Consider the following 22975-nt stretch of genomic DNA (forward strand, 5'->3'; position numbering starts at 1 on the left):
TGGCACGTGAAGCACGCGACTTCGTGTGTCGGGCTGAGCCGGGCCGGCACGCTTTACATCTCTAGTTGAAGTACCTACAAATAAAAGACATTCGACACCGTCAATCTCAAAATTTTGCTGCAGCCATCGGCAGAAAATGTAGATGATATCACGACAAACTATTATAGCTGGAGGTGGGGTGATTAGCCAAGAATGGGAAAGATCTTGGTAATGATTTCCAATGGAGATGAGCATTTCTTGAGCTCTGGATGATTAAACTCAGTGCGAGGGAAGACAATGACCTGACCCCGGCCTTGGCTCTTCTCAACAACCCAACCGTAGTTGGCTACCTGGTGCTCTAAGAACTTGTCGAATGCGGGACCTTCAATGTTGATGGCCTGTAAAAATAACAAATATCATATTTGCAGAGTGAATATTGGCACGAACAAAAAAGATTCTTTCTGAGATTGTAAAAATAAATAAAATGCATACCTCCGCAAGTACAGTCCTAGGAACCTTTTGATACGTCAGGGAGAGAGCATGAATCGCATAAATTTGGATTGCTTGCCAATTGGTTTTGAGTTGGATGCCCGTATTCTAACATGGTATCAGAGCAGGATATTTGCGACGAGTCATTTGACCGCGCCTTTACTCGGCGTCACTCGATTTATTGTCCATGTGTTAGACCCAACGAGGCTACACGTGAGGGGGCGTGTTGAGATTATTAGTCCCATATTGTATGGGCAATTTAAGTTCCTGCGGTTTATAACTCTGTGGGCCACTCCACTCATTGCCAATTGGTTTTGAGTTGGATGCCCGTATTCTAACACAAAGTAGTTGCTCTGTTCTCCCTAAACAAAAATTAAAGTGGACAGGTATCATGCACCACAGGTATCATCCAGATTCAAGGGTACAAAAGTTCACATATATTGGCGACTAACTCTTGTATTTAGCCGAGTGAAGCAGCGTGACAGTCTCTACAAAGTTGGTTGCTTTGTTCTCCCTAAACAATGCAATTAAAGCGGACACTAATTTACTGAATCAGCTTGGTAGGATCCAAACTCACCTAGCCTAATCCTAGTTTAGATATAAATCGAGTCTCTTTTATTCCAGAAAACTGGTCACTTAACAATGTGAATGATGCAACCTTTTAAAGATGCATGACAAAACAAGACAGGCATATCGTATACGTAAGAACCGAACCGAACCTAACACAACTTCGACTATGCTATGGTTCTTCGCCGCCTCATCCCAAAACTGACGGAATCTTGCAGTCTGAAAATAGTAAAAACAGTAAATTAATGATTAATAAACCCATAAGATATGATCATGCATCTCTGTGTACAATTATACGAGAGACATACCTCCAAATAATTAGAAAGCACAATCAAAGTCATGAACTGCTCCTCCATTTGCTAGTGACAGAAACAAGAGAGCCGGTCATTCAAATAACAACAAAAACCAAATACTTCAAAAAGGAGCCATGGTGTGAAGTTTTCTTTACAACTGTTCCTCGAGCAACCTCTATCAAAGTAAATGAGATTGGCAGGAGCTTATTATGTTATCCTCTCATTCCAAACTATAACGGCACAGGTAAGTGGTAACTTTAACACATGTCTAGAGTAGAAGGACAAAAATCACACCACTCTTTATGGAATCAAGAATAGACAAAGGCTAAAATCTGGAGCTGGCATTGCCATAAGCGCCTGTTTCAAATGAGAATGAGGATATACCATTCCTTAGATACAAATCAAAGCCAGATGAAGGATCTAGGACATTTAACGTATCAAGAGAACGTGCAGTACCTTCACCAAGATACGAGTTGTAACTACTGGAAATCCAGTAGTACACCCAAAAAGGAAAACAATCAAGATCTAAGACATGTTTAAGTAATATGAACTAAGAAATCTTTATTGATGAATTCTAAGGAAACAAAATACAAGTTCTTGAACTCCAGGAAACCCTAATCTCACTCTCTACACTAAGCTCTCTTCTCTCTCCAAAATCCGATCCCTCACGCCTTGCCCAAGGATCTTTATTATAGGATAATCAATCATAATGGGATATAGCTCATTTTACTTCGCCAAATTCTTTCGGGGGTGCTTTATACTTCCCCCAGTCCATTTTCCATAAAGTTTTTCCCCTTCTTTCGCCATCTTCACATGGGATTGTCGGGACACTTGTCACTTTTCTTGCTCCCTAATACATTTACTTTGCAAGTTATCTTTTCTGCCAAGTTAGCTTATTTCGCCTGCCTCAACTTCGTGGTTGGTATCTTGTGGGGTACTTCATTGATTCTTCGTAGCTCGTGTCCTTATAGTAGATTACTTAGTCGTGAGATACTATCTCGCATATGACTTTTACTTCGCCGACTAGTCAACCATGGCGATTCTGACTTGATTTGACAAGTCACAAACGAAGATTTTCGGGGTACGGTATAAGATCTTTCGGCAGGATTCTCGTGTCTTCCCTATGTCCACGTGTCGGTTCGTATTTTGGTATCCACATTTTGTCTTTTCTTATTCTACTCGATCGTGGTGAGAGGGGAATAAGAACCGTCTGGAGTTAGATAACTGCCACTCCTCCCCATCAGTGCTCTCCACGTGGTCCTTTTCCTCGTGTAACCGCTGATTACCGATTCATATTCTTCGATCGTTGGTAGTACGGTTTGACCAATCACCTCTATAAATACCATGTTCTTTCATATATACCTTTCGAATTTTACCTTCTTATTTCCTATTTTATTCCTCCTGTAAGTTTAGGTTTCCTTTCATTCTTCTTTAATGGCTCCCAAAAAAGTCCCCAATCCCACTACGTCTTCGACTTATGAAGATTTTAAATCCGATCTTACGAAGTTGGGCATTACCCTATCTCCGGCAATTGATTCTACTGTCTCTCCCCCGATTACTGCAACCAAATCCATGGAACTAAACTACCGATGGATTCGAATGGGAATTTGGTCCTCCACAAAGATGTTGATCTCTGTCGGTCAATTGAAAGCGGGCCTTTCTTTTCCTTTGTATGACCCAAAGAACCCCCTTTTTTATGAAATCCTAGCTAAGCTTCAGCGAGGAGTTTACCAATTGTCTGGAAATACTATTCGTATTGCTAATGAGTTCCTCATAAGGTCTAATGGCGGTCCTTCCAGATTCCACTCTTGGTGAATGATTTCGTTCCCGCAGATTATAATATTGATACCTTCTCCGCGAATTACGCTGGTCAGGATATGACCACAAGAGCTTATCAGGAGTGAGGTGTCAAGATTTCTCGCAAGTCTTTGGCTGACCCGTCTAAAGCCCTTCTATTGGATGTTGATCTGATTGGTATGAAAAGAAACAGGTACCTTCATTTTTCTAACGACGAGGATTGGATGATGTTTCCTTTAGTAGCCGAAGGTCCTCTGGTATGGGGTTTCGAAGAGAATGGTATTGCTCGTACTGGTCCTCTCCCTGAGCATGCTCACCTCGCAGCGTATGATCCGGGTAGACTTCGCTGGGATAAGATGCCCAACTTTTATTGTTCCCTAACGTCTTTGTTCGTGTCTCAGTATCCACTTACCCCACCTGGTATGTTAAATAACTGCTCCAAGAAACCAGTTCCATCACATGTATGTATCTCATGGCCCCTCTTCTGATCATTTTACCTTGTTAATTTCTAACTTCCCATTTTTCAGGAGAGCGAGCGTCAAGCAACGGGTGGTCCTACCAAGAATCTAAGGAAACGTCAACATCCCGAGGTTCCTTCTGTCACTGGTCAGGTATCTCTTTCTTTCTTAACTTTACATTCTTTTTCTCGCAACATCTCTTAATTTTGTGGATTTCAGGACGATTCTACCACATCTCGTGCCCCACAGCATCGACGTGCCTCGGATGTAGACGTCTTGACCCAAGTCCCTTCTTCCTCGTCAGACATTCCTCTACTTGATCCGCCTCGCCAGCATCAGTCAAGCAGCTTAGCTACTCCTTCGTCTATACCCACTTCGTCTAAGGGCGGTGCTTATGGGCAAAAACCGTTTCTGCTGATTTTGGTAATTTCGGTGAGTGGGTGAGAAACAAATCTAAACCCTAAACAAATGTACTTCACGAGAGTACTTTAGATTCGAGATACGATCTATACAAATCTGGCCTAAACCAAGAAATGGTCGTTCCGGATTTGATTCGGTCACAAAGAGGAGGATAAAGGATGGTTTAGGGAGGGAAGCGAAGAGAGTGTTGAGACCAGAGCAGTTCTGGAAGAGTAGTACTTGACTTGTATCAGAAGATGAAAGCTTTGAGAAATCTAGCAAGAGTTGCCTTTCTGAGTGTTGTATTTCTCCCTAACCCAAAACTTGTGTCTTTGTGGAAATAGGTAAAACCTATTTATACAAGTCCAAGTGAAACGTACTCTGGCCCCGTAAGAAAAGAAACGGATGAGTTAAATGGGAAGAGGTGGTAACGCCTGGTATTGATGGAATTGATGTTCCATAATGAAAGAGAGTTTCACCATTACTTCCTGCATTTACTAACCATTTTATTCTTATTACACTTTCTTGAAACGGGAATTTGTGTATGCCGCACGCTGTCAACCGCCAAAACAAAACCAGTTTGTGACATACATTTTGATGTCTCGAGTGTTTTTCGTGGAAAACATGTAGCATGTCGCTGTTGTTCTATAAGTTGATCTTGAGAGACTTGCCGGCTCAGTGGCGACCTTCGGCGGTTGAGAGTTTGCATAAGAGGAATCGTGGCCATTGAGGTAGGCGCGACATTCCAAAGTGCAAGGGTTGCACGGCATGTTCCAATGGCATGTGTGGCATGCCTCGGCCCTGGGTTGCACGTAGGGTGCAAGTGGAAGTATCAAAGTGCAAGTGTTGCATGGCATGTGTGGTATGCCTTGGCCCTAGGTTGCACGTCGGGTGCAAGTGGAAATGCCAAAGTGCAAGTGTTGCACGGCATATGCCAATGGCATGTGTGGTATGCCTTGGCCCTAGGTTGCACGACTTGCATGCCAGGTTGCAAGGGTTGCACGGCATGTGCCAATGGCGCGTGTGACGGTTTTGGCCCTAGGTTGCATGGCTTTGCATGCCAGGTTGCACGGCATGTGCCAATGGCGCGTGTGGCGGATTTTCCCTAGGTTGCACGGATTGGCATGCCAGGTTGGAAGGGTTGCACGGCATGTGCCAATGGCGCATGTGGCGGCTTTGGCCCTAGGCTGCACGACTTGGAATGACAGGTTGCAAGGGTTGCACGGCATGTGCCAATGGCGTGTGTGGCGGCTTTGGACCTAGGCTTTACGTCTTGGCATGCCAGGTTGCAAGGGTTGTACGGCATGTGCCAATGGCGCGTGTGGCGGCTTTGGCCCTAGGCTGCACGGCTTGGCATGCCAGGTTGCAAGGGTTACACGGCCTGTGCCAATCGCGCGTGTGGCGGATTTGGCCCAAGGTTGAACGGCTTGGCATGTCAGGTTGCAAGGGTTGCACGGCATGTGCCAATGGCGCGTGTGGCGGATTTTGTCCTAGGTTGCACGGCTTCGCATGCCAGGTTGCACGACATGTGCCAATGGCGCGTGTGGTGGCTTTGACCCTAGGTTGCACGGCTTGGCATGCCAGGTTGCAAGGGTTGCACGGCATGTGCCAATGGCGCGTGTGGCGTCTTTGGCCCCAGGTTTCACAGCTTGGCATGCTAGGTTGCAAGGGTTGCACGACTTGTGCCAAATGCGGCTTTGGCCCTAGGTTGGACGGCTTGGCATGCCAGGTTGCAAGGGTTGCATGGCATGTGCCAATGGCGCGCGCTTTTGGCATGGTTGCCATTTTGTGCAATGGTGGTGCGTTTTTGGATTTTTGGCATTGTTAACGTGATGATTGCGCGTTGCTTTGCGGTTTGGCGTGGTTTCCATATTTAGCGCAACGGTTGCGCGTTATTTGTAGTTTTGGCATGGTTGCCATATTTTGCACAATGATTGCATGGTACATGAAATTGCTATGTTTTGTGTGATGAGTGCACGGTGCGTGCATTTGGCATGTTTGCCATGCTTTTGCGCAATGATTGCACGGTATGTGCAATTGCTATGTTTTGCGCGACGTTTGCACGGTACGTGCATTTGGCATGTTGCGTGACATGTGTGAGTGGCATGATTGCCATTCTTTTGCACGGTGATTGCACGGTATGTGCAATTGCTATGTTCTGCGCGATGATTGCACGGTGCGTGCATTTGGAATGTTTGCCATGCTTTTTGCGTAATGGTTGCGCGGTATGTGTGAATCTAGGGTTTCGCGCATCAAAACCCTAATTTAGTATTTGAAAAAGGGAACCCTGGTGATTTTTACATAAGCGCGTTAAATGTTCTAATAAATGTACTAGTGTCACTGGTGACGTCATGCTATACGTGAGGTTTTACGGTTTTACCCTTTGTTCAAAAACCACCATCAACATTAGTCCCCTGCTTAGCTTGGAACAGGGGCCTTGTTGCGAGGTAAGCATAAGATGGTGAGATACGAGGATGGAATTGAGACAGTAAGTCGTGAAAGAGGGCCGAGGAGATTTGTCTGACCTTTTTCCAGATATAAGTAAGAATCCACAAACCTCGTATCTGACAGCTTTGCACAAATCCCAGTATGACTAGGTGTTTTTGGGGCTAGGCTTTGGAACGCGAGGCGGAGATGCTAGCATAGACTTGACATGGAAGGTACTTGTCAGCACCAATAATCTTGGAATGGGTGTGGGCCAATTGACATAGCATGGTGTTGGCAAACGGAAAGCCCAGATTGGCAAGATTAGCGCTGAGCGTTGGTAAGGCCGGCACTTGCAAGGAAAGTGCGCGCGTTTTGGAAGTGGCGAGGATGGATATTGCGGGCCCGGATGCCTTTCTTCATGCGTGGCTTTAGCAGAGAATTCTTCCTCTTTTATAAAAAAATCTGGAAACGTTACGTCCATGAAAGCGCGTTACTCTCCCTTTCCCCTTTTTAGGGTTTGTGTATATATACTGCTGGTGAAATTGCGTCATCTCCCTCTTTCTAGTTGTTTGTTGGTGCAGGTAAGGTAAGATTCGTTCTTCTCCCGATATCGTGATGGCGTCTCCTAGTAACGGTGGCACCTCCAGATCTTTGGAGAGATGTTCCGGGATTGGTGAAGACCGATCTTCTTCCCATGAGGAGTCATTGGACAGGATCGGGTCTCTGTTTTGCGAAATCAGAGCAATCATCCAGGATATTCCTTTGATCTACCCATGCGAGGCACATGCGAATGCCCAGACTTCTACGGATTCCGACATGGATGAGTCAGGGAACCCTCCTCAAAAGGCTGCTGAGAAAACCTCTGGGACGTACGGCGAAAACTTTGTTGGTGATGCTGGGGGAATCATGGTGGCGTACATCGAGTCAACTGCTGGAGTGGAAGCTAGGAATAGGTCGGATATCGTCGCTACTGAGACGGTGTCCAGGTGGGACATGGAGGCTGTTGCTGTTGACACATCTTCCTTATGGAATCTTTGCTTCCCGAGGGATTACTTGGGAAAGTGTTTGAAGAAGCCCTGATAGGAGCGTCAGGGATTCGAGCTTCTGTCGGAGAATAGTTTTCTTCTTTTTACTTCTTCTTGTTTTTGCATAGTCGTTTTGATGTCTTTCAAATCCCCTTTTTATTGTACTCATGCTGAATTTGGTATTTTGCTGATCAGTGTACCTCTTGTGGATTTGTATTGAATAAAACTTATAAACCGGAGACTTCTATCGGAAAGGATTGTTTTCCTTTCTGTTTTTTTTTTTTGGAGCTTCCATTTGATTGAAAATGGTCTTCTTGTTCTGATTTCTGATTAGGTTTGAACGGGTAAAAAAAAAAAAAATTGAGATTCGAAAATTTTACTGGAGGGGAAAGATAAGATTGCTTAATAATAGAAAAACTGGAACCCTGCTGGAAAAATGCAAGTGGTGCATTTATCTCGGGGGAATACAATTATAGTGGTGGAAAGGGAAATTGCTGGAGGAAATGTCAAAGAGTGGATGTCGGAGGGAGAGGCAATATGACATTTCAGGTGCTGAAGGGTTCGAGCCATCGTGAGTGAACCACCACACCTTCCAATTTCTCCGTGTTGATGACCTTGCAATAACCGCCTAAAAGGATGTCAGCCACCAGATATGGTTCATCTTCCTTTCCTTTAGGAGGGTTCTTTCGAACCGCCATATCCACTATCATCTTTTCGACTTGAAATGAGGTAGCCCTGACCACTATATCTCCGATCTGGAACGGGTTTGGTTGTTGTACGATTGCTCGTTTTCTTCTTTCGTCTTCTTCGAGGGCAATTTTCAAGTCCTTGGTGAAGTGCTTGAAGGGCCCAGCGTTCCATTCACACATCTTGACAGCATCGTGCTCGATAATCGCGCCGAGTCCCCATGACGGGTTACGACGAGGAGTGACTGATTGTATAGAGGGTTGTTCAGTCAGACTTACTTGGGTTCGGAGTTCGTGAGACAACGTCCATTTGTTAAATACCATTTCGGGCGTTGTCATGGGTAGAGGGGATGTTCCTAGTTTTTTTTTATTGTCGAGTATCCACGGGCGTCCCTGGACCATGTCGTAACTCAATTCTTTGACAATGTGGAACCTTCCATGTGTCGCAGTATTTCCTACGCTGGTTTCGAGATTGACGTAGCCAGGTGCATTTAGGCTTCTTCCCTCAAGGTCCCTGATAATTGATGGAGAACGGACAACCTTTTTCTTTGTTATTCCTGGTGCTTTCAGGGTCTTGAAAGTAACAACGTTGAATTCTGAGTGCCGCATCGATTAGTGTGTTGCTGAATTCGGTGCACTTCAAATGGACTATGGTTAGCAGTCCCCAGTTGCGCTTCTCAGTAGCATCCTCGGGGAAGACTTGTGCTTTTGGTGCGGCTACTGTAGCAGGAAAAAGACGTTTCCAGAAACTATGCAGTTGAGGGCCACAAAAATGTCTTGGCGATGTACCCTGGAGAAGTAGAGGATTTCGCATATGTGCTGCATCATGGACTGTACTGTTTCATGTACGGAGAACCCAGAGATTCCGCAATTCCTTACGGGAAGCGGGTCTCTATGTACTCCTTCGTTCCCTAGACGAAGCTCTCCTGCTTCTACCTTTTCCTTGAAAATTTGCTTCAGCTTGTTGCAGTCTCTAGTCGGGTGATGGACGAACCTGTGGTAGTGGCAGTATTTGGGGTTTGCCATCTCGGCCTAAGTTGGTGGGCGTCTGAGAGGCGGCAGTCTGATGACATCATCTTGAACCCATGCTTCTATAAGTTCGATTACTTCCTCGATTGGAAACGGGAAGCCAGATCATCCTCTCTTGTTTCATGATGAGATTCGGGAGCCTTAGTCGCAGCTTTCTGCGGTGGAGCTTCCCGTCGTGTCGGGGCTGTGCGTTTAGGATGTTGATCCATCATCGGGGCTTTCCTCTTCCCTCTTTCGTCCACCACGCTTACAGAGGAGGGGCCAGTGTTGTACGGCTTGTTAAGGAGGCCCACGCTTCTCCGGACTTTGCACACATCTTCACCTCTGGATGGTATGGTTCTTTCTAATAAAGCCAGAGGTGTCATGGCTGATCGTTTGGCAGCTTGATGGAGTTCGGAGAACGTCTGGAATCGTAGGTTCTCCAGTAAGGCGCGGTAGATGGGAGTCATGCCATTGATGCATGAATTCACTAATTGTTGTTCGGTCACATTCGGATCGTGGCAGTCCAGTGCTTGGATCCTGAATCTCTTGACGAACTCATTTGGATGCTCGTTATTTTGTTGGAACATCCTCCCTAGATCTGAGAGAGTGACTTGTTCAGACACGAACAAATACTTCATGTAGAATGACGTAACCATTTCACCCCAATTGCGGATGCTTCCTGGTGTGATACTAATCTACCACGTGTATGCTCTTCCGATAAGCGATTTCGAAAACTCCCTTAAGCGGAGAACGTGGTTGTACTCGTCTTCGCCCAAGGCCTCCAGGAATCATGAGATATGTTCTCGTGCATTACCGGTTCCATCATACAAAACGAACTGAAGCGAGTACCCTCTTGGGAGGGAAGTTCTTTGTATCTCCATTGGGTAAGGAGGTTGGTGTTGATGTGTATCCGTCTCGTCGTTTTTGATTCGGGTTTGGAGAAGCCGCTCCAAGTCTTCTCGTGTGACAAAATTGGACGGATGATTTCTTGCTATTGAGGCTCCAACACGAATTTCTTCGCCTGTGTCAGTGCGCTCTGCTGAGGTGCCGGCCCAGGGCTATTGGAAGTGTCTGTCCTTGACTCTGGTCGGCGCAGTTCCCGCAGTGTTGAGGTGCTGGCCTCAGGGTTGTTGGGAGTGTTAGTCCTTGATCCCGGCTGGCGTGACTCCCATGGCAGCCGCTCTGTTAGGGCCTTGAGAAAAACAAGCACCTCTTTCTGGGTCGAAACCATGTCTGTCTGGGCTCTAGCAAGAACTTCTTGTCTCTTCATCAGATCGGCGATGGTGACATAAGGTCTTTCTCCTCTGGTTTCTCGCCCTGGTGGTGGAGTAGACGTTGTTCGGGCGGTAGTTGGAGGTGACGTGCTTGCTGAAACGTTAGGGACAGTAGCGGCGGCTTGAGCTCTGGTGACTGGTGGTGTAATGCTTGAAGGAGCACCTTCCATACCTCTTGGGTTAGAGGATTGCGTAGGAGCATTCTGAGTGGATGAGGCCCTGGCTCTGGTGACTGGTGGTGTAACGCTTGAAGGGGCGCCTTCCGTGTTTCCAAGGTCAGCAAGTGATGTAGCAGTGTCGTTGGAAGAACCATCAGCGCCAGGAGCAGTTTCCATATTGGTGCTTTCAGAGTTTGTCTCGGATCCAGACCTTAGATCTACCATGCTGAAAGAATAGAACTATAAAGGCAATGCTGGAAACCGCAAGTCCACTTTGGAACTGAGAGATTGATCTCCCACTGTGGTCGCCAATTGTTTATGGGAAAAAACTGTTTCTGCTGATTTTGGTAATTTCGGTGAGTGGGTGACAAACAAATCTAAACCCTAAACAAATGTACTGCACGGGAATACTTTAGATTCGAGAGATCAATTTATACAAATCTGGCCTAAACCAAGAAATGGTCGTTCCGGATTTTCTTCGGTCACAAAGAGGAGGAGAAGGGATGGTTTAGGGAGGGAAGCGAAGAGAGTGTGGAGACCATAGTAGTTCTGGAAGATTAGTACTTGACTTGTATCCGAAGATGAAAGCTTTGAGAAAGATAGCAAGAGTTGCCTATCTGAGTGTTGTATTTCTCCCTGACCAAAAACTTGTGTCTTGGTGGAAATAGGTAAAACTTATTTATATAAGTCCAAGTGAAACGTACTCTGGCCCCGTAAGAAAATAAACGGATGAGTTAAATGGGAAGAGGTGGTAACGCCTGGTATTGATGGAATTTGATGGAATTGATGTTCCATAATGAAAGAGCGTTTCACCATTACTTCTTGCATTTACTAACCGCTTTATTCTTATTACACTTTCATGAAACGGGCATTTGTGTATGCCACACGTTGTAGACCGCCAAACCAAAACCCTAATGAGCATCCCCAATTTGTGACATACATTTTGATGTCTCGAGTGTTTTTCGTGGAAAACATGTAGCATGTCGTTGGTGTTCGATAAGTTGAGCTTGAGAGACTTGCCGGCTCAAAGGCGACCTTCGACGGTTGAGATTTTGCATAAGAGGAATTGTGGCCTTTGAGGTAGGCGCGGCATGCCAAAGTGCAAGGGTTGCACGGCATGTGCCAATGGTATGTGTGGCATGCCTCGACCCTGGGTTGCACGTCGGGTGCAAGTGGAAGTGTCGAAGTGCAAGTGTTGCATAGAATGTGCCAATGGCATGTGTGGTATGCCTTGGCCCTAGGTTTCACGTTGGGTGCAAGTGGAAATGCGAAAGTGCACGTGTTGCACGGCATGTGCCAATGGCATGTGTGGTATGCCTTGGCCCTAGGTTGCACGGCTTGCATGCCAGGTTGCAAGGGTTGCACGGCATGTGCCAATGACGCGTGTGGCGGCTTTGGCTCTAGGTTGCATGGCTTGGCATGCCAGGTTGCAAAGGTTGCACGGCATGTGCCAATGGCGCGTGTGGCGGCTTTGGCCCTAGGTTGCACGGCTTGGCATGCCAGGTTGCAAGGGTTGCACGGCATGTGCCAATGGCGCGTGTGGCGGCTTTGGCCCTAGGCTGCACGGCTTGGCATGCCAGGTCGCAGGGGTTGCACGGCATGTGCCAATGGAGCGTCTGGAGGCTTTCGCCCTAGGTTGCACGGCTTGGCATGCCAGGTTGCAAGGGTTGCACGACATGTGCCAATGGCGAGTCTGGCGGTTTTCGCCCTAGGTTGCACGGCTTGGCATGCCAGGTTGCAAGGGTTGCACGGCATGTGCCAATGGTGTGTGTGGCGGATTTGGCCCTATGTTGCATGGCTTGGCATGCCAGGTTGGAAGGGTTGCACGACATATGCCAATGGCGCGTGTGGAGGCTTTGGCCCTAGGTTGCACGGCTTGGCATGCCAGGTTTCAAGGGTTGCACCGCATGTGCCAATGGCGGCTTTTGCCCTAGGTTGCACGGCTTGGCATGCCAGGTTTCAAGGGTCACATGGCATGTGGCAATGGCGCGCGCTTTTGGCATGGTTGCCATTTTGTGCAATGGTGGTGCGTTTTTGGATTTTTGGCATGGTTAACGTGATGATTGCGTTGCTTTGCGGTTTGGCGTGGTTGCCATATTTAGCGCAATGGTTGCGCGTTATTTGTAGTTATGGCATGGTTGCCATGTTTTGCACAATGATTGCATGGTACATGCAATTGCTATGTTTTGTGTGATGAGTGCACGGTGCGTGCATTTGGCATGTTTTCCATGCTTTTGCACAATGATTGCACGGTACGTGTAATTGCTATGTTTTGCGCGACGTTGGCACTGTTCGTGCATTTGGCATGTTGCGTGACATGTGTGAGTGGAATGATTGCCATGCTTTTGCGCAGTGATTGCACGGTACGTGTAATTGCTATGTTCTGCGCAATGATTGCACGATGCGTGCATTTGGCATGTTTACCATACTTTTTGCGTAATGGTTGCGCGGTATGTGTAAATGTAGGGTTTCGCGCATCGAAACCCTAATTTAGTATTTGAAAAAGGGTACCCAGGTGATTTTTATATAAGCGCGTTAAATGTTCTAATAAATGTGCTAGTGTCACTGGTGACATCATGCTATACGTGAGGTTTTACGATTTTACCCTTTGTTCAAAAACCATCATGCATCAACAGGCGGTCAGAGGGATAATGAGGCAGAAAATCCCGAATATCTTCCTGACATGAAATTCTTAAGAGAGATTTTAGTCACAACTCGTGGAATCCCTCACTAAGATCTGCGGCTACTGAATTCCTTTAGTTTTGACGAATTCTTAGCTGAAGACCAATCTTTCTTTCTGAATGCCTCTTTTAATCTCTCTCTGCAGCAGCATTCTGCGATAATTGGCTTGGTAAATTTTATAAGTTTGACCTGAATTTTCCTCTATTCTTTTTTGTAATACTTCGCGAAATTCTCAAGGGTGCCTTCCATCTTTAAGGAACAAAATCGCAGCATGGCCCATCTCGTGGAACTTCGGGAAACTCGGGCGCTAATGAAGAAGTCAAGTGCTCGTATCCTTGAACTTCAGAAACAACTCGTGGAGGAGAAGGAAACTTCGTCTGCACTTCTCCGTGAGTTTCTCCTTCCTATCCATTCGAGGTGTCACCCTATTCTCAAAAGTAACTCACCCGTTCGATTTCTTTGCTTCTTCAGGGTCTAAGCAAGGGCTCAAGGACCAAGTATCTCTTCTATCCTGCGAGAAAAACAATCTTTCCGACAAGATCTCCATTCTTCAAGAAGATGTTCGAGGTTTGAATGAAGATCTTGATCAAATGGTGAAAGATGCAACCTTAATTGCGAAACGACTTCGCAGAAACGCTCAGAACGAGAAGGTCAGACTCTTTAACAAGTTTTGTGATTCTCAAGGCATTCCTCGAGTCTCTCTGGATCTTGAAGTATTTTCTGATGATGAACCTGAACCCGTTTTCAAGGAACCAGCTTTTATTGTTAACGAACCGATTCCTGCTGATGAAGATACAGAAACTGACGAGGATCGTGAAGATGATGATTCCGCTGTTAATGATTCAATTTCTTCCGACAAGGATACTGAAACTGACGAAGATCATGAAGATGATGATGATTAGATAATGCATGACCCTTATTGATTTTATATTTCCTCTTTTATTTTGTTGATGTTTGTAACTTTTTAGCTTTATCTTGGCCGGGTGTTCCCAAGCTTATGGGGCAGAATGTTTCAAGTATATATCATCTTGTTTATGTGTAAATAGTGTATCACGTATCTTTGTGTTTGTATGTACCTCGTGCCTTTGCCTTAATAATACGCTTTCATCTACTTTGTGCCTTTGTATACTTGTTCTTACCTTGTGCCTTTGCTTTCACTATATTGACCTTTGTACCAAGTATATACTTGGAGATACGCTGAATCTTGTGAGGATAATGCTAAATAAGAACATAAAATATAAAAGTATATACTTGCCTCTTGCTCTTGTTGAGCATTAGCTGATCAAGATAGAGTCGAATTTCACTTTCACTTTGCGTTTTCCTCGTGGCTCTACGAGGTCTTCTTATTCCTCCTAATTAAGTTCTTATTTTTCCTCATCCTTTCTGAAGGATATTAATTCGACGAAGTATCAGGCGCTTATTACCCACAAGAATAATAATCCATCTACCTCGTCTTAACATCTATTTTGTTTAATCTCGCGATAATGCGACAGGTTTAGACATTCCCATGAATGTTAGTCCCATGACATTGCCGTCTTTTTTAGTCACACAACTCCCTAATATGGAGTGTGCCATCCCTTTATATCCCTCCTGATTTCCCCTTCAAAGAGGTTACCCCTAACTTGCATGTTGGTCTCCTCTCATCCAGTTATTACGACATTCAGTTGTTTTCGTGACTTCTTATCACCTTCGTCGATATGTCTTGGGATTACGAAGTCACACCCTAAGTGAGTTTTATTTGGGATCGGGTGCATCTTAGCCAAAACTTGCCATATGGACATGGCCGGTAACGCTCCAGACGTCCCAGGAACCCGCAGCTCAACCGAATACGTCGGCGCCTTGGGCATGTTTCTGCACCCCTTACCGAAGGCCATCATAAAAGGGACCCTCGGAGGATAGGTCTTACCATTGCCCCTAACTTTTTCTCTGAGAGTTGTTTACGACATGCGTTAGGTCTTGCCTCTTGCATTTCCATGCGAACTAGGGTGCATGCCGTGGATTATCATCCTTCCTAGGCGAAGGTTTTAAGTTTCCCTAGAAACTGCTTATTTCGTGAGACTTATTCGCCTCCTAATGTGAGGTCTTATTTCTCTTTTGTTATCTCGTGGGTTTTATTCGCATATTTCAAAGTGCTTGCTCATATCTAAGTTGATCATTGAAGATATGTTTTATTAATAAACTCCATTCAACTAAACATTGATTGTCTTTTCAACATCATAAATTACATTCATGGATAATATTTCTTGATATACACGGGATTCCAGGGATGATCTAATTTCCGGTCTTGCCTCTCGATCTCGCCATATATTACCTTTCCCTCTTCGTCGGTATCCTTCCCTTCACAATCTGCCAATTCGTATGCCCCATTATCAACCACTCTTTTTACGATATAAGGGCCTTTCCACGTTGGTTCTAGCTTCCCTCCTGATCCTCTTTGATATGGGGATATTTCTCGCAGCACGATCTCTCGGGGTACGAAGCTTCGGGGTTTTACCCTTTTGTTATACTCCCTTGACAGCCTCTGATGGTAATTTTTCATATGTTGTAATGCAATTTCCTTTAGGTCGTCTAACTTTGTTAGAATCAAATTCGAGTTTATCCCTTTCTCCCATACTTTTCTTTTCATGGTTGGAAGGATGATTTCGGCAGGAAACACTGCCTCAGCTCCATATGTCAATTAGAAGGGTGACATTCCCGTTGCATCTCGCATAGTGGTTCTATATGACCATAACACGTTTGGGATTTGTTCACACCATCCCTTATGATGACCTTCCAGTTTTTTCTTCAACGTGGTTGCCAGTGTCTTATTTGTTGCCTCCGCTTTCCCGTTGCTATGTGGGTATAACAGAGTCGACTTTCCGGATTGAATTTTAAATGCGTTGAATAACATCCTCACATTCTCTCTTTCGAATTGCTTCCCATTGTCTGAAATGATCAAGACTGGTATACCAAATCTACAAATAATGTTCTCAAGAATGAAATCATATACGTCACCATCTAGCGTGTGTTGTAAGGCTTTGGCTTCCACCCATTTCGTGAAATAATTTGTTGCCACTATCAGATATCTCCTTTGCTTTGTCCCGGTAAAAAATGGTCCCACGATATCTATTACCCACATGGCGAAGGGCCATACACTCAACACAGAATTTAAGCTTGTGGATGGTGCATGTAATATTTTCCAGAATCTTTGACAGGTTTCACACCTCGTGGAGATATCCTTCGCGTCTTTGTGCATGTACAGCCAAAAGTACCCTTGTGTCCCGGTCTTTAAAGCTAGTGACCTGGTTCTGCTATGGTTACCAGCGTCTCCATAGTGTATTGACTTCATGATTTCTATACCCTCTTTCTGAGACAAGCATCTCATCATCGGACCCAAGTACGATCTCCTGTAGAGGATTCCTTCACGCACCTCGTAATTTGTGGACCTTTCATCAAGTAATTATAGATTGGGGCTCGCCAGTCATCATTATCTATTTCCCTATTCCCTTATTCTATGATCATCACCTTAGGCTCCCTTTCCTCTCTGCTTACTGAGGGTTGCATTAAGCACTCAATCATGATATGGCCGATTTTTGGATCCTCAATCATTGAAGTTATAAAAGAAAGGGCGTCCGCATGTCTGTTATTGTCTCGGCCTATGTTTCTCCAAATAATGCTTCGTATATTCATTGAATATTCCTTCACGAGTTGTCGATACCTTTGCATCACCGGATAAACTACATTATATCTTCCTTCGATTTGACGAACCACTAGTTGCGAGTCAATGGTAATTCTTACTTCATCTAACCCCATTTCTATTGCAATCCTTAGAGATTGTACCACTGCTTCGTGCTCAGTTTCATTATTTGTTGCCTTGTACTCCAGCCGAAAGAAGAATACTATCCTAGTTCCTGTGGGCGAAGTGAATACTATCCCTACTCCTCCTTCACAACTGTTTAAGGCTCCATCGACGAATATTTCCCACCTCCTGGGATGACTTTCCTTCAGTAAATCCTTAGGGTCTGGACGGATTTCGTCTACATCCATCATTTTTTCTATGCCATCATCTTCTTCTGAAGGAAATTCAGCAAGAAACTATGCGATTATGTGTGACTTTGTAGAAGTTTGTACTTCATACTTTAACCCAAACTGGTCGATCTGGGTATTCCATCTTTCTAATCTCCCGACTCTCTTCGAGTTTTTCAAGACAAACTCTATGGGAATTCTTGTAAAGACCTTTATTTTGTGGGTTTGGAAATAAGTTTGTAGCTTTTGCGATGCATAAAACAATGCTAGTATTAATTTCTCAACCTTTGGATAATTCTTCTCTGTGGAGTTGAAGGTTTTGCTGACGTAAAAGATTGGTTTTTCTACCCATTCGTCACTCCGTAGTAGGACTGCACTAAGATCATTTGATGTTGCCGCGAGACAAATCAATAACTCCTCCCCAGGTTCTGGTTTCTGTAGGATTGACAATTTAATGAGGTGATATTTTATACCCTTTAGTGCATCTTCACATTATTGAGTCCACGCAAATTTTTTTCCCTTCTTCAAAATGTCAAAGAAGTGTTTACATTTATCCGATGACACGAGATGAACCTTCCCAGTGCTGCCAACTGTCCATTTAACTTCTGCACATCCTTGATGGTGGCGAGTGAGGGAATTTCTAATATGGCTTGGACTTTTGCTGGATCAACTTCTATGCCTTTTCGTGAAACTATGTAGCCCAAGAACTTCGCCGACTCAACCCCAAAAATGCATTTTATTGGATTCATCTTCATTTTGTACTTTCTCATCTGCTCAAAGATTTCTTTCAAATCCTCCACATGATCCCCGAATCCTTTGTTTTAACAAGCATGTCATCTACATAAACTTCCAACTTCCTTTGTACCCATTTTTCAAATATTTTCTCCACCATCCGTTGGTAAGTTCCCCCTGCGTTTTTTAGTCCAAATGGCATTCTTGTGTAGCAATATAGTCCTCGGGGAGGGAAGAAAGTTGTATGCTCCTGGTCTTCCTCAGCCAACGGAATTTGATTGTATCCACAATATTCATCCATAGATGACAACCTTTTGTATCCAGATGTTGATTCTACCATTTGTGGGATGTTTGACAAGGGAAAGCTATCTTTGGGGCATGCGGTGTTCAGGTCGCTAAAGTCAATACATATCCTTATACCACCATTATTCTTGGGCATGACTACCATGTTTTCAATCCAATCTGGATATTTTGCTGGCCTGATGATCCCTGCATCCATCATCTTCTGGAGCTCCTTATCAATTTTTTCATGATAAGTCGTTGCGATATTCCTTATTCGTTGCCTTATCGGCTTGATTGTCGTGTCTAGTTCCAATCTATGACACGCCACTCGTGGATCAATCCCCGGCATTTCCTCCATGCTCCACGAAAATATGTCATTGTATTCTTTTAACAATCCAACTAATCTCGCTCCTTCTTCTTCTTCTTCTATTTTCGTCCCGATTTTTAGGATCTTGGGTTCGTCGCCACTCCCTAAGTTTATTTCCTTTGTTGGTTCTACTGCGGCGAAGTTTAAGTCCGGTTCTCCTAATGGTGTTGGTTCCTTTACTGATTTCGCAGGCTTTCCCTCCTCTTCAGGTATCTCGCTGGGTATTGCCCATTCTTCTCTAGCTTTCGCCACGTATACCCTTTAATCTTCCTCCTTTTTCGACTCAAGTATTTTTCTCTTTCACTCCTTCTTTCTTTCCAATCTTCCTTCGTAATTCTTAATGTCCTTCTGGTTGCATTCCTCCGCGTCCACACTATTTCCACGTATTTCTCTGATTCCGCTAGGCATGGGAAACCGCAAAAATTGATGGTAAGTCGACGCAACTCCTTTTCTTCCATGGATCCACGGTCTACCCATGAGGGCGTTATAGGGTGACTCCCCGTCCACTACATACACCGTAGCCGTCGTTTCCAATTCTCCTGCATAGATCCTCACGCGTATCTCGCCTTTTTCTTCGTCGCCACTCCATTGAATCTGTATAGTGTATATGCCGAAGGTTCCAGGTCAGAATCCTCGTACCCCAAAGCTCTGAACACATGATAAAAAAAGTACATCTACTGAACTCTCCATTTCTATCAAGATCTTATCCACGGCACATGCTCTTTCTTTACCACATAGGATTTCTACCCCTAACGAATGCTTACAATCTGTTATGGTGATGACCAATGAGTCCATATGTTGAGTTCCTCCTTTTGGTGCTTCCTGCGCCGAAAATGATATGTCTCTCTTTTGCCATTCTTCTAATGGATCTTCTTTTTCCACCGGCAATATCTTGTTCCCTTCATAATATACTTTGTGTATCCTTGAGAGCACATTATCTTGAAAGTTGAGGAAATTTTCCTTCGAATGCACTACAAGATTACATCCAAACAACTCCCCCTGGCTTGCTTTGACTTGATGTCGTTCTGTCAGGTCCCCATAATGCTGTGGTGGTGGTGGTAATTCCCGTTTCTCTACGTAATGCGCGAACTTCCCTTGTCCTATAAGGCGAAGTAAAATCTTCCTGACGCTCCTGCAATTATTTGTGTGATGCCCGTGAAAGCTATGATATCTACAAACTCGTGACTCTTATTCCCAAGGGCTGGTTCTCTTCCCGAATTTGGTGGTATTGGGATTTCCTCGGTCAGTATCACTTCTTCCCATATCCTTTCCACAGTCGTGTTAAGCTTTGAGAGTCCTAACCTTTTCCATGCGCTTACTCCTTGCTTCGTTGGCTTTGAATTCTCATGCTGGTGTCCTCCGGCTTCATCACTTCGGGTCTTTCGACCCTTTTGCAATGTCTTTTACTTCTTTCGGGCAATCCGCTTCTGCCCTCCTCCGGGTGTGCTGTTTTTATCCCCGCACGTATCATAGCGGTCATCATGACTTTCTCCTCCCTCCATTGCGACCTATCTTTCCTTCGCGAGTTCCCCATCTGAGTTCTCAATCTTTGTAGATCATGTAAGATCTCGTGGTCCATGATTCCTCTTACTACTTCGTCAATATCTCTTTCTCGCCCCTTGCGTTTATTTTCATCCTCGCATCTCTTTTCCTCTTCGTATCTTAGCTTATGATTTTCATATCTCGCCTCCACTAGCATCCTCCTTAGATCTATTTCCCGGTTGTATCCTTCTAGCATCCTTATTTTCTGCAATCCTTGTTTGTCTTCTTGCTCGTAATCCTCATAAGGATTTTCTTCCCGATAAAAAATCCTTTTCCGAGACGAAGTTGTTATCGTTCCCGAATTATCGTTTTCTTCTTGTGACATTCCGACCTCCATTTTGTTGCCACGTTCGTATTCCTCTTGTTTCGTTTGACCGCCTCGTTTTGTCATTATTTCTTGCCTCTTTTCTCGATGAAGTGTCCTATTTGGTTCTTTCGATATCATGTCCTTATCACCACCGCTATCCTCCGCCTTTTCTCGTCTCGTTTCCCTTTCCGTAATAGCCCCGGCTTTCACAATTCGGATAGGTTCCACCATGGATTATTCTTCTACGCTCGGCTTCCCTTTTCCTCGCCTTACGACTTCTCGTCTTTCATCTGTTACGGATGCCTCTCCTTTCTCTCCTTCCTTCCGGGCCTCCAACCGCTTGCTCATTCTCACCACCACTAGGGGTTTTGCTTGTCTTGCTTTTCCTTCCATCGTTCGGTCTCGGTTGAATTTTATTTTTCGTTCGCTGCCTCTCCAACTTTCTCTTTTGGATCTTAGATTTCAGACATGGGTAAGCTACTAAATTTTTTCTACACTAAACAACTCGCCTGGATCTCTAGCTATTACGGTCTCTGAATGGTTTTCTTTCTCTCAAACTCTTAGATGAGGATGAATCCCCAATCTAAGTTCCCTATTTCTGGACGCCAAAATGTAACCACTGGAAATGCATTAGTCAACCCAAAAAGGAAAACAATCAAGATCTAAGACATGCTTAAGTAATATGAACTAAGAAATCTTTATTGATGAATTCTAAGGAAACAAAATACAAGTTCTTGAACACCAGGAAACCATAATCTCACTCTCTACACTAAGCTCTCTTCTCTCTCCAAAATCCGATCCCTCATGCCTTGTCCAAGGACCTCTATTTATAATCTAATCAATTCTAATGGGATACAACTCATTTTACTTCGCCAAATTCTTTCGAGGGTGCTTTATACTTCGCCCAGTCCATTTTTCATAAAGTTTTTCCCCTTCTTTCGCCATCTTCACATGGGATTATCGGGACACCTGTCTCTTTTCTTTCTCCCCAATACATTTACTTCGCAAGTTATCTTTTCTGCCAAGTTAGCTTAGTTCGCATGCCTCAGCTTCGTGGTTGGTATCTTGTGGGGTACTTCATTAATTCTTCGTAGCTCGTGTCCTTCTAGTAGATTATTTCGTTGTGAGATACTATCTCGCATATGACTTTTACTTCGCTGACTAGTCAACCATGTCGATTCTGACTTGATTTGACAAGTCACAGACGAAAATTTTTCGGGGTACGGTATAAGATCTTTCGGCAGGATTCTCGTGTCTACCCTATGTCCACGTGTCAGTTCGTATTTTGGTATCCGCATGAGCAACAATCTGGGTACTCATTCGCTCTGGTTCAAAGTACACATGGAAAAAACTTGTTAGACAGAGAAAGAAAACCTCAAAACCATTTTTTCATATAGAAACACAAATACACATGAATCACAATTCAGAAAGAGTTTATGAAAGTATATATCTTATTTAATGAGACCTCACCTGATAAAGTCTAAGAAGGCATAGATTGTGATGGATCAGAGAATTTTAGCTTCCTGCGGGTCGGGTTAGGACCCACTTGGAGAGCTCCGACTCTCTGATACACCACTCGAGAAAGAAGACTTTCAAATTTTTCAGACCAATTCGATTTTACCGAGCAAATGTTCACCGATTCATGCCAAACTGCTTTTTGAGCAGGCAAACTCTTGTGCAATTGATAAGTGACTATCATCTCCAAGCAAACACCAAGGTTCAGAGACTGAGATTCTGCTGAACAAAAACCTCATTCAACGGTCAAGTATATATCAGAATTATCAGGGTAGTTCTGGATACCAGCCACCACCGGCCAGTGCCAATGGTCTTCCGAGTAGCCACCAAGGTGGTGGGGTGCCCAGTGGGCCTGACAGCACACACCGTATCAGACGGGTGAGGGATTCCCAGTGCCAATGTCAGGGTAGTTCTGGATACCAGCCACCGTCGGCCAGTGGAAATGGTCTTTCGGGTAGCCACCCAAGTGGGGTGCCCCAGTGGGCCTGACAAGGGTTGCCACTTAGGCCTAACAAGAGTTGCCACTTAGGCTTAACAATCTCACCATGCAGACGGTTCATCCACCGGTGGTGGGGGTGCCAATTGAGGCCTAGTAGATGGTATGAACTGCTCTACAGTAACCATCCCTCGTTAAATGGTATGAATTTCCTTTACAAGACAACAACCACCTCTCAGATGAGTTATCACGTAGGGTAAAAACCATTGTTTAACTTATGAGCCGAAACAGATGATATGAATTACCTCGAACGGTAATAATCATCTCTTGTCTCACAGGTTATACAATTATCAGATGTATGATTTACCTCAGATGGTAATAATCATTTCTCGCTAGGTAGTATGAACAACCAGCGCTGCAACCACCTCTAACAAACATTATATAATCTGCAAGGGTCGGAATCATCTCTAAATAGATGGTATAAACTGCAAAGCAGTAACCAACTCTTTTCAGATGATATGAACAACCTTGTGGATTTATGCTG

The 22975-nt window shown here is 44.6% G+C and overlaps 1 pseudogene; it reads right to left on the reverse strand.

The window, feature by feature from the left end:
* Positions 1-128: 128 nt before the first annotated feature.
* LOC113339815 lies at positions 129-21800 on the reverse strand (annotated as a pseudogene).
* Between the last annotated feature and the right edge of the window lie 1175 nt (positions 21801-22975).

This window comes from Papaver somniferum, unplaced genomic scaffold (genome assembly GCF_003573695.1).
Source record: "Papaver somniferum cultivar HN1 unplaced genomic scaffold, ASM357369v1 unplaced-scaffold_21, whole genome shotgun sequence".
NCBI lineage: Eukaryota > Viridiplantae > Streptophyta > Magnoliopsida > Ranunculales > Papaveraceae > Papaver > Papaver somniferum.